We start from the raw sequence: 13,967 nt of genomic DNA, 5'->3' as shown, positions 1-13,967 counted from the left end.
CATAACTGTGAGAAGTAACTTTCTATTGTTTTTAAAAAACTAAAAAATAAATATTAAAAAATAAAATATATTACTCTGTGGTATTTTGTTACAGAGGTGCAAACAGATTTCAGTTCATTTTTCTGTCAAGACTTCTAGTAAAGAATTTTTGAGAATGAGAATGGGTTAATAAGTATTTTTAGTTACATTGTAGCATCTGTGCCATCTGGTCCAGATAAACTAAATGTATTTCCTCCAATTTTGCTCCATTGACTAAGTGAGATCAATGCATATTAATTCATGTGTGCTAGTAATTTTTTTTTGTCCGTGGGTCACCCATATGCTAGAAACAAACTGATATTCTTCAGAGGCAGTACATATTGTGGAGAAGAATCAGATATTTAAAACTCTTATTATTAGTATAGTTTTAGATTTTTTTCCAGGCTGTTAAATTTTCTCAGATGGGAAGAATAATATTCTCCTAACATGTTTGTTAAATGAGGTGCTAAGTGTAAAGTATCCATTAGATTATTGGGACAAAGAGGTTCTTCACTAAATTGTATTATCACTGGTTTGATGTTGCTGTCTGTTTTCCTTATCCTGTTATCACTGTCACCACCACCACCAGGCAGAGCCCTGTTCATTTTCACCCTTCTTCCTCAGGGAAAAACTAACAGGATAGCCAATCCCTAAGTGCTTTGTAATGGATCTGAAAAAAGCTTGACCTTGACAAGAATATCAATAGAAATGGAAACTGCAAAAGATTTGTCTTTCCTTAAGCTTTTAGAAGATAAACATTTAAAACACAAATGCACCCATATGCACACACATTCTCTCTCACACACTCACTCATTCACAAAATTACATTCTTAATAAAAAATTTTAAATTGAATATGTCCCCATGAGAAGTTCTCCTGCTACAAACAGTGTTTAGAAACAGTCTGAATAATTGGCTTCAATTCTGAAGAAATAGCTTGGCAATTCAGAGAGGATTCCCTCACTCATACTCTCAGTATCTCCTAACATACAAACTGTTGTTTGGATGCTCATACACACCTGATGAGATTATGATTATTAAGCTAACTTCATTCTCATTGAAATGTAAAACTTTTCTAAATTATTTTACATAAGAAGACTAGACTAGGATTATAGGTTTTTTGGAGGAAGACCAGAGACAAAATGCCATTCTAATTTTTTTCTTTTTTCTTTTTGGTTTGTTTTTTATTAATTTTTTAAAATTTATATATGACAGAGGAATGCATTACAATTCTTGTTACACATATAGAGCAAAATTTTTCATATCTCTGGTTGTATACATAGTACATTCACACCAACTTGGGTCTTCATACATATACTTTGGATAATGATGTCTATCACATTTCACCATCATTTCTAAACCCATACCCCCTCCCATCCCCTCCAACCCCTCTGCCTTATCTAGAGTTCCTCTATTCCTTCTGTGCTCCCCCTCCCTATCCCACTATGAATCAGCCTCCTTATATCAGAGAAAACATTCGGCATTTGATTTTTTTGGATTGGCTAACTTCACTTAGCATTATCTTCTCTAACTCCATCCATTTACCTGCAAATGGATTTTATTCTCTTTTATTGCTGAGTAATATTCTATTGTGTATATATGCCACATTTTTTTATTCATTCATCTATTGAAGGGCATCTAGGTTGGCTCCACAATTTAGCTAATGTGAATTGTGCTGCTATAAACATTGATGTAACTGTCTCCCTGTAGTATGCAGTTTTTATTAAACTTGTCCCTGTTGATACTGTCCTTAATCCTGTGGCTCCAGGTGGTATTTGTCAAGGCACTCCTCTGTAGAGCTCCTCTCCCTCCCTTCCATGTTGCACTCTGTGAAGGAAGTTACCATCTGCAGTCTGCCATTAAGAAACTGGAGTTTTATTCCACTTTTTGAGGGTAGAGGAGCTACATAATTTACTTGGAATTCTTCTGTTATTATGAGTGTGGTCTCATGGAGCCTTTTTATATGATTGGAAATGAAAAGACCCAGAGCAAACTAAGGCAGAAGAAATAAATGCAGGTTTGTTCTTATTGTAATAGCAGCAAGCTGCAGTTGAGAACTCTCCCTTTTTCTCTTCTAGACACAGTGACATGTCTATGTGATTTCTATAATTTTTAAAAATATATACAAGAATAGGCATTAGGATTTACATTTTAAAATAAGACACACATATTTGAGGGTTCTTCTCTCCTTACATATTCAGTGTCAGAAAATATTGGGAGTATGAGGCTCATCAGAATATAGCAAAGCCACAGAATCTGATTCTAAAGAATCAAAATCTTTGATCTTAAACTAAGGAGGCTGGCAAGAGGTTCTGTATATTACAAGACATAGTAGATATTCCAAAGTGGGGACAATTTGCTTCTTTAATTCTGTAAAAAATAAGTTCAGTAATTATTTTGTAATTTCCCTTAAATTTTTTTTTAAAAGGGAAGACTTACTGTTCTTATTCTGTGTTTTCCATCTAATGGGGAGGGGGCTTAGGCTATTCTTATTTGATGATTATAACCAAAAGTCATTCTTTGTGTTCAAACTTGTTTATGCCAGTTATGCTTGTCTTAATTTACATATTTTACTTAAATATCAGGAAAACCTACATAATGGTATATGACACAGTCATGCTTATGAAAACTGAACTTGTTAAATACAATTTGCTACATTAGGTAAGAAATTGAAGTAGGTTAAAGATTCAAACAAAGGCTGTAAAATTATAGGAAGTTTACAATTTCAGATACTTTTTATCCAGTATTTAAATTTTTACTTTACTTAGAAGCAAATCCTCAAACAGAAATCATAGACTTCACATTGTAAATAGGGTGAGCATACATTTTTGGGATGCTTGAATTGTCTGTGTTATTATTGGTGATCTAGTGTCCCATCCAATTTAGCATTTTTTTTTTTTTACTGAAGCAAAGTATTATCATTAGTGTTTCCATTAAATAAGCAAGGATGTTAATCCTCTATTTGTACTTGAGTGTCTGTTGTGGCCTCTTTATGAGTGTGTGAACATATGCACTATATGTATCATGCATATAGTGCATATGTTCTGCTAGTAAAAATATTTGCTGAAGTAAGGTATACTGAATATAGGCAAAAATGCAATACTCTGAAAACATTGGGTTGAAATGTTTATAAATTTCTAAGTGAAAATAATTACTTTCAAAGAGTGAGAATATTTTCTCAATTAAGAAGTGTAAGTACAGAGAAAAGTTCATTGAAGCTGTAAACATTTAAAAATTGATCAACCTGAGTTGTGACTGTGTCTATCTGCCAGCGCTGCACAGCCACGTCCAAGGAGAAGCCCAAGGAGGGTGTGAAGATGGAGAATGACCACATCAACCTGAAGGTGGCAGGGCAGGATGGCTCAGTGGTACAGTTCAAAATCAAGAGGCACACTCCACTGAGCAAACTGATGAAGGCCTTCTATGAGAGGCAGGGCTTGTCAATGAGACAGATTAGATTCAGGTTAGATGGGCAACCAATTAATGAAACAGACACTTCAGTCTAGCTGGAGTTGGAGGTCGAGGACACCATCAATGTGTTTCAGCAGCAGATGGGAGGCATGGCCTCCAGAGGGACCACCCCACACCCTGCCATCCTCCTTGCATTTGTTGTTGAATGGTGAGCAACCAGGCTGATCACAGAGGAGTTCGAGAAAACCAAGGATAGTCACCGAAATGATCCTTCACGCACTTCAAGTGCCCAAACACTCATACATTGCTGGTGGGCCTGCAAATTGGTGTAACCACTATGGAAAGCAGTATGAAGAGTCCTCAGAAAATTGGGAATGGAACCACCATTTGACCCAGCTATCCCACTCCTTGATTTATACCCAAAGTACTTAAAAACAGCACACTACAGGGACACAGCTACATCAATGTTTATAGCAGCTGAATTCACAATAGCTAGACTATGGAACCAACCTAGATGTCCTTCAATAGAGATAGATGGATAAAGAAAATGTGGTATATATACTCATTGGAATATTACTCAGCTTAAAGAAGAATAAAATTATGGTATCTGCCAGTAAATAGTTGGAGTTGAAGAATATCATGTTAAGCAAAATAAGCCAATCCCACAAAACTAAAGGCCAAATGTTTCCTCTAATATGTGGTTGCTAATTCACAATAAAGTGGGGGTTGGGGGACACTAGGGAAGAATAGCATTACCTTAGATTATATAGAAGAAAGTGATGGGAGGGAAGGGAAGGGGATGTGGAGATAGGAAAGATAGTGGAATGAAACAGACATTATTACTGTATGTGTATATATATGACTACATGAACAATATGATTCTGCAACATGTACATTTAGAAAAATGAGAAGTTATATTCTATCTATATATGATGTATCAAAGTGCATAAATGCATTCTACTGTCATGTATAACTAATTAAAACAAATAAAAAATTAAAACAAAATAAAACAGAACTCTGCCAGGATGATTTTACAGCTTGCATTGGGCCAATCACATTGTTCTCTTTGTGAAATGTGTTGTATGGTTTTGTTTTGTTTTTGTTCTTGGATTTGTTCATTGCCCCTCCCAAAACAATTTTTCCTTCAAACTTGTGGCTAAATGTTGGCTCTCAGTCCGTGGCCAGGCTCTCACCCCTGGAGTAGTGGTCACTGCTGGAGCTACTTGTCCAAATCATGTGGAGAGCTCATGTTCACACTGTGCATATGTGGGAGAGTGTGGGGGCGGAATTCCACCAAGTATGTTATTAAAATTCTAAAAGCTACAAATGACAAGCTTCATTAAGCATATGGTAAAGTTGAAGGCAAAATACTGGAATTCTTCTTCAGAAGCAAAAAAGAAAGTTAAGTCCCCTTCAGTAGTAAGGCCCAAGTACTTTTTGCTCCTGAGTGTGTCCTGTCTGGGTCTGAGGCCCAAGATGCTACCCCAACACTCTGTGCTTGGGTGTGGGTATGTGGGCAATGATTGACACAACCCAAACCAGTTTTTATCCTTTAAAAACAAGGAAATAATTACCATGTTTCTCATTTGGTAATTGTATGGTGGCCTCAGATTTACTTCTAACAAATAATTATGGTCTCTCTATAAAAAGTAAGATGAAATATTACTGAATTTGCAGTTATGTTGTATAAAAGAGCTATATAAAAGTGTGGTTGCAAAAGAAACCCACAGAAAGGTGACTTAGTGTTACAGAGTTTTACTCTGCCACTGTCCAAATAAGTATCGAAATTATGCATTAGAACAGTGACTCCAGTTCTGTGAGATATTTGGGAATCTATACCATTTAAAATGTTAATAGTTCTGCCTATTGTCCTATAAGGATCCATTGTTGCTTGACGGCCATTCTCTGACTTTTATAGTTACTTGACAATGACCCATCACCTCCCTTCCTTCAAATCTTGCAGAAATTTCTTTGTTTCCTCTGTTTTGCTGTATGGGTTCTGGTGGGATGTTGTTGTCTCTATTGTTTGTTCACCAATTTGTACATTATGTTTTACTTTACTGTAAACAGTAAAGATAGTTTGGTATTCTGTCAACAAGTTTGTTTTTTGATCAACCAAAAAATTTAAATAAAAAAAAAAACCCAAAATATGGTTTTGTACCTTTAAAGATGGTTGCAGGCAATTTTGTGGGAAAAAACAAACAAACAAGAAAACAAACTAGGAAAAAACACTAGAAAAACTACATTAGTTAAAGGAGTACCAGGGACCATATCAGCCATATATGGCCAAGAAACTGATTATAGTATGAAAATGTACATCAAGAAGACTTAATTATTGTGCTTATTTTAAAATATCCAGGTAATCAATTTTAAGATTTTTAAACATTTGTTCTAATATACAATTTCATTTTTAGAAAGAATTTAAACTTTAAAAATAGTTGTAAAATAGAGCTATTTTTTTAAATATTTTTTTTTATTGTTGGTTGTTCAAAACATTACATAGTTCTTGATATATCATCTTTCACACTTTGCTTCAAGTGGGTTATGAACTCCCATTTTTAGCCCATATACAGATTGCAGAATCACATCAATTACACATCCATTGATTTACATATTGCCATACTAGTGACTGTCATGTTCTGCTACCTTTCCTATCCTCTACTATCCCCCCTCCCCTCCCCTCCCCACCCCTCTTCTCTCTCTACCCCCTCTACTGACCTTCATTTCTCCCCCTTGTATTATTTTTCCCTTTCCCCTCATTTCCTCTTGTATGTTCTTTTGTATAACCCTGAGGGTCTCCTTCCATTTCCATGCAATTTCCCTTTTCTCTCCCTTTCCCTCCCACCTCTCATCTCTGTTTAATGTTAATCTTCTTCTCATGCTTTTCGTCCCTACTCTGTCTTTTAGTCAGTATTTCAAAAGTCATATATTTATATAATATATAGTCAGAATATGTACTATATAGTTATTGTAAGACTAGAAAAACGCCGCACCACAGGACACAGATTACCAAATAGGTTTCCACTTTATTACAAAAGGTTGTGTGTTTATATAGGTCTAAGGAGAGGTCACAGGGCTGAGGTAGATAACAGGTCGCCCATTTATTGGCAAGCTCTTCCATATGTCAGTTCCGGAGCCCAAGAAGTTAATTCTAATTGGGGCTAAGGCTTCCCACCAGCAGGGTTTGAACATTGGCGCCAGCAGGAAGGTTTCGCGCCAGTGAAAGAAACAAAGAGGAGAAGGAGGGTCATTAGACGCCATGCTGGGGTTTTTCTCTGGGGTGTGGCTGCCGTTATGTTTTCTCAACATTCCTCCCTTTTTTGTTTTCTTAGGAAGTGGGGCGTCATTAGTCAGATCCAGCTGCTTCCTGCTGTGTGGGGGCAGCGTGGGGCCTAGAAAGGGAAGTGGAGGAATGTTCGGGGTGGGGCAGGTCTGGGGATATCATGGCAACCAGAAATAAAACCCAGTGGATATAGACAGCTATTCCGTAGGGGTGAAGTCTATGAAAGTTCCCTGAAACCACAAGTTTTCGATGGCATCGAACCAGTCCTGGATGGAGGAGATTGTTGGTATCAGCCACTGGTCCTGTAACAGAGACTCTAGGAAATATTGGAAGCGTTGCCTTGACATGGCGTCACCAGCACCTGAAGAAGATCAGAGCAAACAAAAGCAGGATGAAGATAAAAAAGCAAATGTCAGTTTTTGGCAGAGGTTCCATGTCGGGGGACTGACAGAGAAAAGGCCAAGGGCCATAAGGAGGCTTAAAAGGACATAAAGGCTTAAAAATCCAGGATGGCAGATTAAGAGGTTCTCCGGGCTCATTGTCTCCCACTGTCCAATGTCCGTTGCATTCCATCGCGCCTAGTAGTGAGCTTCAGCAATGAGTGAGCTGTTCTCTTGAAGATGTCGGGGGCTCATCGGTCATCAGAGGCTGGTAGTACCTAAGCAGAGGCTGGTTGAAAGTTTGGTTAGAGATCTTCCGTAATTGGCCCTGTAGGAAGTGAAGCAGACAGGGCAGGAACAGACACATCAGGAAAAGAAGACATATGGGCCCTAAAAGAGGCAACAGCCACGATTGGAAGTGGGCTAAAAAGAAGGTGGCAAATGGGTTTTGGTTTGGTGGATTTTTCAAAGAGGTAGCCAAGTCAGTGAGCTTGACTACATTAGTTTCCACAAGGCCTGATTTGTTGATGTAGTAACAGCATTCTTCCCTCAAGAAAAGACAGGTTCCACCTTTTTCGGCTGTGAGTAAGTCTATAGCTCGTCGATTTTGAAGAGTAACTTGAGCCAAGGATGTGACCTGCCTTTGTAAAGATGCTAGAGATTCTGCAGTAGAAGTGAGCGCTTGTTCAAGTTTAGAACTTAAGTCCTGTACAGCCCATAAGGAGTGTCCTAGAGCTCCACCAGAAATTCCTGCTCCCGCCACAGATGCAGCCAGTGAGAGACCCACCAGTATTGGAAGGGAAGCAGCCCACTTATTCTGCACTGGGGGAGACAAGAGGGCCTGCACTTCAGCTGGGGTATAGAGAGTCAATAGTGGGACAAGCATCACCAGTATATATGGGGTAGAGGTGTTGGTGAATAAGATAGTTATGAGAGAACTATTACACCAGAAGAATGAGCCAGGTGGTGCATAGAGGGTGAAGTTAAAGGTGATGTTAGAGTGGCAAAACTTTGACTGGGAGACACCCAAGCCCAGGAGGCGGTGCCAGGGAATCACAGTATGGTTAGACTCCTTGGGCTCCCATAATGGAGCGTTGGGTGAAAGGGTTCAGAGAGAACGGCAGGCAGATGGAGTGGAGAAATTTGAGAGGTCAGAACCCTAGAAGTTTAAGGGAACTGCTGCAAGCAAAGGTCGAGTCAGAGAGGCGCATAAGTAGCAATCAGTTGGTGTGATGGCGGGGAGGGTTATATTTAAGAAGGTTACAGTTTTAGTAAGTAGTCGTAGCCATGAATACTGTGGTGGACTCCTGACATTAGGCTCATATGGATCCTGTATGGAGTCTAACAACTGCTGTTCGGAATGCTTTATGTCAGTAGAGATTATAGCTACTGAGGGCTGGGAGGGTTGAAGCTCTCAGGAGATGGAGATGGAGCCACAGGGGGTGGGAGAGGATATGTCACAGTAGAAGGAAGCATTTACCCTAGAAGTCCAGCATGGATGGTTAGGGTCAGTGATAGCCAATTGATAGCCCCCCGAGATCAATCTGAAATTTCCAACGCAGGAATCCCCAATGCATGCATGTGGGTTATGAACGTTACATGACCAGTAGGGGCATCCCCCATAGGTTTCGGGCCACCATTTGCAGTAATCCTCTGTCTGATCATATAAGAAGCAAAGGTAAGGCCTAGTGGCTATTTTTAAAAGTTCAGAATTGTGGTAGGAGAGGGGAAGGAAGATAGATGCATTACATCCGGTAGGGGCGCAATTGACTGAAGAAACTAGGTGAGTGTAACGAGGACATATGTCTCGTTACATATGCCTTGGACATATGTCTCTCTGACTTTGAATCTCCAAGTATCATGGTGGAGTAGGGCAGGTGGGACACAAGGGGGGGAGGAGTGACAGGAAAGTTTTAGTTGATTAAGAAAGGCATCCATAGAACAGCTCAAAGGGGCTAAGGCCTGAGGGGGCTCTAGGAGTTGCCCGAATTTGGGTGAGGGCCAATGGCAAAAGATTGGGCCAGGACAGTCTGCGTTCAATAGCAAGTTTAGTGAGATGATCCTTGAGAATGCCATTAGGCCTCTCAACCTTACCTGAGGATTGGGGTCACTGGGGGATGTGGGGCCTCAAAGTGCTGTTAAGGCCTTTGGAAACTAGTTAACCAATCCGAGAAGTGAAGGCTGGACCATTGTCTGACTGGATGGAGGCAGGAAGTTCAAACCTAGGAATGATTTGCTTAATGAGGATGAAGGCGACAGTGTCAGCAGTTTCCGATGGTGTCAGCAGTTTTCCTGGAGGTAGGGAAGGCTTCTATTCAACTGTAAGAGAGTGCTATCCCCAAATTACAAATAGTTAAATCCTATGTCAAGGCCTGACCAAAGTGGTAGGGACTGTCCCTGAAGCCTTGGGGTAGGCCTGTCCATGTCAGCTGTTGAAACCTGAAGAATGTAAGGTCTTCCCATGTGAAGGCAAAGAGGTAGTAAAAGTCAGGATGCAAAGGCACTGTAAAAAAAAGCCAGCTTTAAGGTCCAGGACAGTAAAGTGAATGGTCAAAGGGGGATATGAGAAAGAAAAGCATGAGGGTTGGAAACCGAGTGGATGGGAATAACTGCCTCATTAATTAGGCGGAGTTCCTGGACTAAGTGATAGGCTCCGGAGGGTTTGCACACCAGCAGTATGGGGGGTGTTGCAGGGGGAGTCAGTAGGAACAAGGAGTCCCTGGGCCAGCAGCCGGTCTATAATGGGTTTAAGTCCCTCCCTATGGGTTTTGGAGATAGGAAATTGGGAACACAAGGAAGTTTAGTTTGGTGTTTCAGCTGGGTATGGACTGGCTTGTGGTGGGAGGCAATAACCAGCATGGAGATGTCTCAGACCTAGGGATCAGGGGGCAATGGCACAGTAGGTACTGTCAGGTCATTAGAGAGGGTAAGAGTTAAAGGCCAAAGGAGATGGGTGGTAGTATTCTTGGGGTGTAATTGGAGGGTGGCTCCTAATAATTGGAGAACAACTCTGCCTAGGAGAGGAACTGACAGGATGGAATGACCAGAATAGTGAGTGAATGGGTGTCCCTCCAGGGCACAGGCCAGCTTTACAGTTCTGTTTGGGGAGAAGGGTTTGTTATCAATCCCCATAACTGAGACCTGGGAAGGAAACAGAGGCCTAGAATGGGCAGGCAAGACAGAATAGGTAGCCCCTGTGTCCACAAGGAAGGTTATGGACTTACCCGCTGCCTGGAGCATTACCCTGGGCTCAGAGAGGGCTGAAGGGGTCTTTGAATCTGGGCTTCTTCAGTCTTCTGCAAACCCCAAAAGTTCAGGAGAAGGGACTGCCTGACTGATCATACCCCCTGCGTAGAGGCGCCAAGGAAGGACAAGCCAGAGGCAGTCAATCTTCCAATGTCCTGTCTGCTTACAGGTGGGGCATGGCCTGGAAGGAGGCCATGGGTTTGGGCATTGGCGAGCCCAGTGACTTTCGCATCCATATTTGAGGCAAGCCTCTGGTGGAGAGGAAGGCTGGTTCCCCTCTGAAACTTGCTGGAGATGTAGGCCTCAGGGCTGCTGTTAAGGCCTGAGTTTGGGGTGTTACCTTCTTTTCTGCAATGGAGCCTGCTTTAAAAGCCATTTTCACCAGATCTCAGATAGGGGTCTGATAGTCCTCCTCAGCTCATTTGAGCTTTTTCTAATATCATGAGCCGATTGAGTAATGAAATAGGTTGCTAACACTGTAGCCTTGATGGGAGACTCAATATCTAGCTTAATGTATTTGGTTAGGGCCTCTGTAAGGCAGTTGAGAAATAAGGATGGATTTTCATCAGGGTTCTGGGTAATGTCCTTCAGTTTATCAAAGTTAACTACCTTATTAGAAACTGCTTGCATGCAGTCCCAGTTAGATTCAGTTATGGGACATGCACTCAGACTATCCCTTCAGCACCAGCTACTTCCCTGACAGAACAAAGGAACTGTGAGTTATCTGATAAAAGGGATCAGTGGGACACTGACAGGAGAAGAGAGGTGTGAGTAGGGGGGGGGAAGGGCTTATCAGTAGAAGAAGTGAGCAGAGTTGGGGGAGGGGAGAGGCTCAGAGAGATCCCACCCATTGCAGCCAGGTGGGACCCATCCTGCCTGCCCGTTGGAACCGGGCAGCAAAGGGAGGGGCGCGCCAGTCGCGCAAAAGCTGCTGCGGCACAAGGAAGGTGAAGGACGGTGGCTCGCCCGACAGCTGAGGTGGGATCCCAAGGCTTCTCCAAGCCGCGGAGGGTGCACTGCTGGCCCGTTTCGCCCGCCGCACCGGGAAGGTGGAGCACCAGCGCATGTGTCTGGTGGCCAGGCAGACTAGAAGTGTGCAGGCAGAGCCACGGGGGGGGGGGGTGGTGCAGCGGCGTCAGCGGCAGCAGTGGCAGACAGTAAGAAAAGGGAGGGGAGGGGGATGTCTCCGCAGAAGAGGAGGGAAAGTGTACAGGCAGGGCTGTGGGGGCAGCTGTGACAGGGAGAAGGACGCAGACGCTGTACCACTGGGAGGGAGAGCAGACATGTAGAGCAGAGGGAAGGGCGCAGAGGGGAAGGTTGGGAACAGAGAGCAGAAGGCAGGACAGGGGAGGGGGGGCTGGGAACTCTTTCTACCCTTTCAGGCGCTGGCAATAGTTAAAAGGTCCCGGAGGAAATTTGGATCTAACGAGCCTTCTGGAGGCCAATGATTGTCATTATCTAGCGGATATGTGGGCCAATCTTGGGTACAGAATCTGATAAGGATTTTGGGCTTGAGATCCGGGGAGAGAGTGTGTAGCCAAATTCTTAAGGAGACACTTGAGTGGTGAGGCTTCTGGTATAGGCGAGGAGGCACCCATAGTTAGAGAGTGGAGGAAGGGACAGCAGAGGGAGAAAAAGAATTAACCCGGGCCGTAGGAGCTTCCTTGAAGCGTAGAGCAGATGGAGGATCACGTGGGCGTCCCCGAAGTGACCAGTCCACTGCCAGTAGGCACAGAGGGCACAGCTCGGTCATCACCGACGAAGTGCAGTCTGTGTGACCCTGTAAGGGTTGAGGCCGCGGGTCACCTGGCGCCAGGAAAATTTCCCACCGGAACAAGAAGTTTAAAGAAGGAAGGAAAGAGCAGAGCCCCAGAGGAGCGCAGCCCCTGGGCGGAAGTTCAGCTTGGGGCTGAACACAGCTCCAGCGTGGTGCAGGGCTCTGCCGGGCGGGGGCACGCTCTCAGGCAGCCCCTGGCCTGCGGGCCGGGGCAGGGCGCATGGCTACTGCGGTGCACAGCTCTGCGGAGGAGGAAGAGACCAGGGAGCCCCTCTCTGTAAACCCATAAGCCTCACGCCTCAACGGGAAGCGGGTCCCCAGAGGGTCCACTTCGACCAGTGAAGGTCTTAGTGGGGTGTATTCCCTCCTCCCTACCAGGCGTCAGGAGCGCGTCTCCTGCTGGGAGTCCGAAGGGAGTTGGTGAGCCGGGGAGGGGGATCAGTGGTGAGTGCTGGATCAGTGGTGAGTGCAGGCAGCCTGCGCCCAAAAAAGACAGACGAGGACAAAATGTGTTGTTGGTGACTGCGGTAGCAGAGACGGGGCTTGGTTTGTTGAGCACACCATCTCCCGGGTTTCGGCACCACTGTAAGACTAGAAAAAGACCACACCACACGACACAGATTACCAAAGAGTTTTCCCACTTTATTACAAAAGGCTGTGTGTTTATATAGGTCTAAGGAGAGGTCGCAGGGCTGAGGTAGATAACAGGTCGCCCGTTTATTGGCAAGCTCTTCCATATGTCAGTTCCGGAGCCCAAGAAGTTAATTCTAATTGGGGCTAAGGCTTCCCACCAGCAGGGTTTGAACATTGGCGCCAGCAGGAAGGTTTCGCGCCAGTGAAAGAAACAAAGAGGAGAAGGAGGGTTGTTAGACGCCATGCTGGGGTTTTTCTCTGGGGTGCAGCTGCCATTATGTTTTCCCAACAGTTATTATATATATACACACATCAGAATAATGACTCTTTTCACTCTCAAAAGTTATCACAATATGAATGTGAAACTCCAATCAGTAATTCTGTAATCAAAGAAATGTCCTTGATTTTCATTTTACACGTTGGTGAAAAATCACACAATTCTATTTCTAAACAAAAATACAATGTTTTATTCATGTATGTATCTTTTTTATATGTAACTATGTTAATGAATTTATTCAATTGAGATTATTTCAGTATGTAGGACAAAATACAGATAGAAGGAATTAGATGGATATTTACCTTAAATGTAGTAAGTGGTGAAGCTGAGATTAGACCCAAAGTCTGTGCTTTTGTACCATGTACAACAGTCAAAATATTTTCTGTTCTTAAGGAAGGACAGCCCTAGTACAAGTATTTCTCTTAAACAATAAGGAATTTAACTCCTTAGATAATAGCAGTACTGGAATTAGGGAAATTCCAGGATTGGTTGATTTACTGGCTCAATATTACCCTTAAGTACCCATGTCCATTTGGCATTTTACCTCCTTGTGATTGCAAGAGAGCTCAACAACCAGTAAAGAAGAAGAGGGTCCTATTTTTTCTTTAATTTTATATCACTATAAGTGAAAACTTTTGTTAGAAATACTTAAGTAGATTTATCTGCAGTTATTATCAACTAGAATTGGGTCACATGTTCATGTCTGAACTAATCACTATCAAGGGCAATGAAACACCATAATTGGCTGATAGCCATCATTATTTACTCTCTGAGTGTGAACTTTCTCATAGCACATAAGAAATTGAAGACTCAAACAAAAGTCTAATTTGCCATCAAGGAAGAAGAAACCTGCCTGTTAGCTATATAATAAGTAATATTTGCCACAATTTGCTTTCTCCTGATGTGCTATAATGCCCAGTTATGTCATATGTTGTAGTATGCTT

At 42.6% G+C, this 13,967-nt stretch overlaps 1 pseudogene; it reads left to right on the top strand.

The window, feature by feature from the left end:
- LOC124101592 (small ubiquitin-related modifier 3-like) overlaps window positions 1-3,941 on the top strand; it is a 98,783-nt pseudogene extending 94,842 nt beyond the window's left edge.
- The last annotated feature ends 10,026 nt before the right edge of the window (window positions 3,942-13,967 follow it).

Source organism: Marmota monax, unplaced genomic scaffold (assembly GCF_021218885.2).
Source record: "Marmota monax isolate L192 unplaced genomic scaffold, Marmota_monax_Labrador192_F-V1.1 WCK01_AAM20220418_F8-fsc00128, whole genome shotgun sequence".
In the NCBI taxonomy this organism is placed as follows: domain Eukaryota; kingdom Metazoa; phylum Chordata; class Mammalia; order Rodentia; family Sciuridae; genus Marmota; species Marmota monax.
Note: the sequence above shows the minus strand (reverse complement) of the source record. Positions and strands in the feature narration are given on the sequence as shown.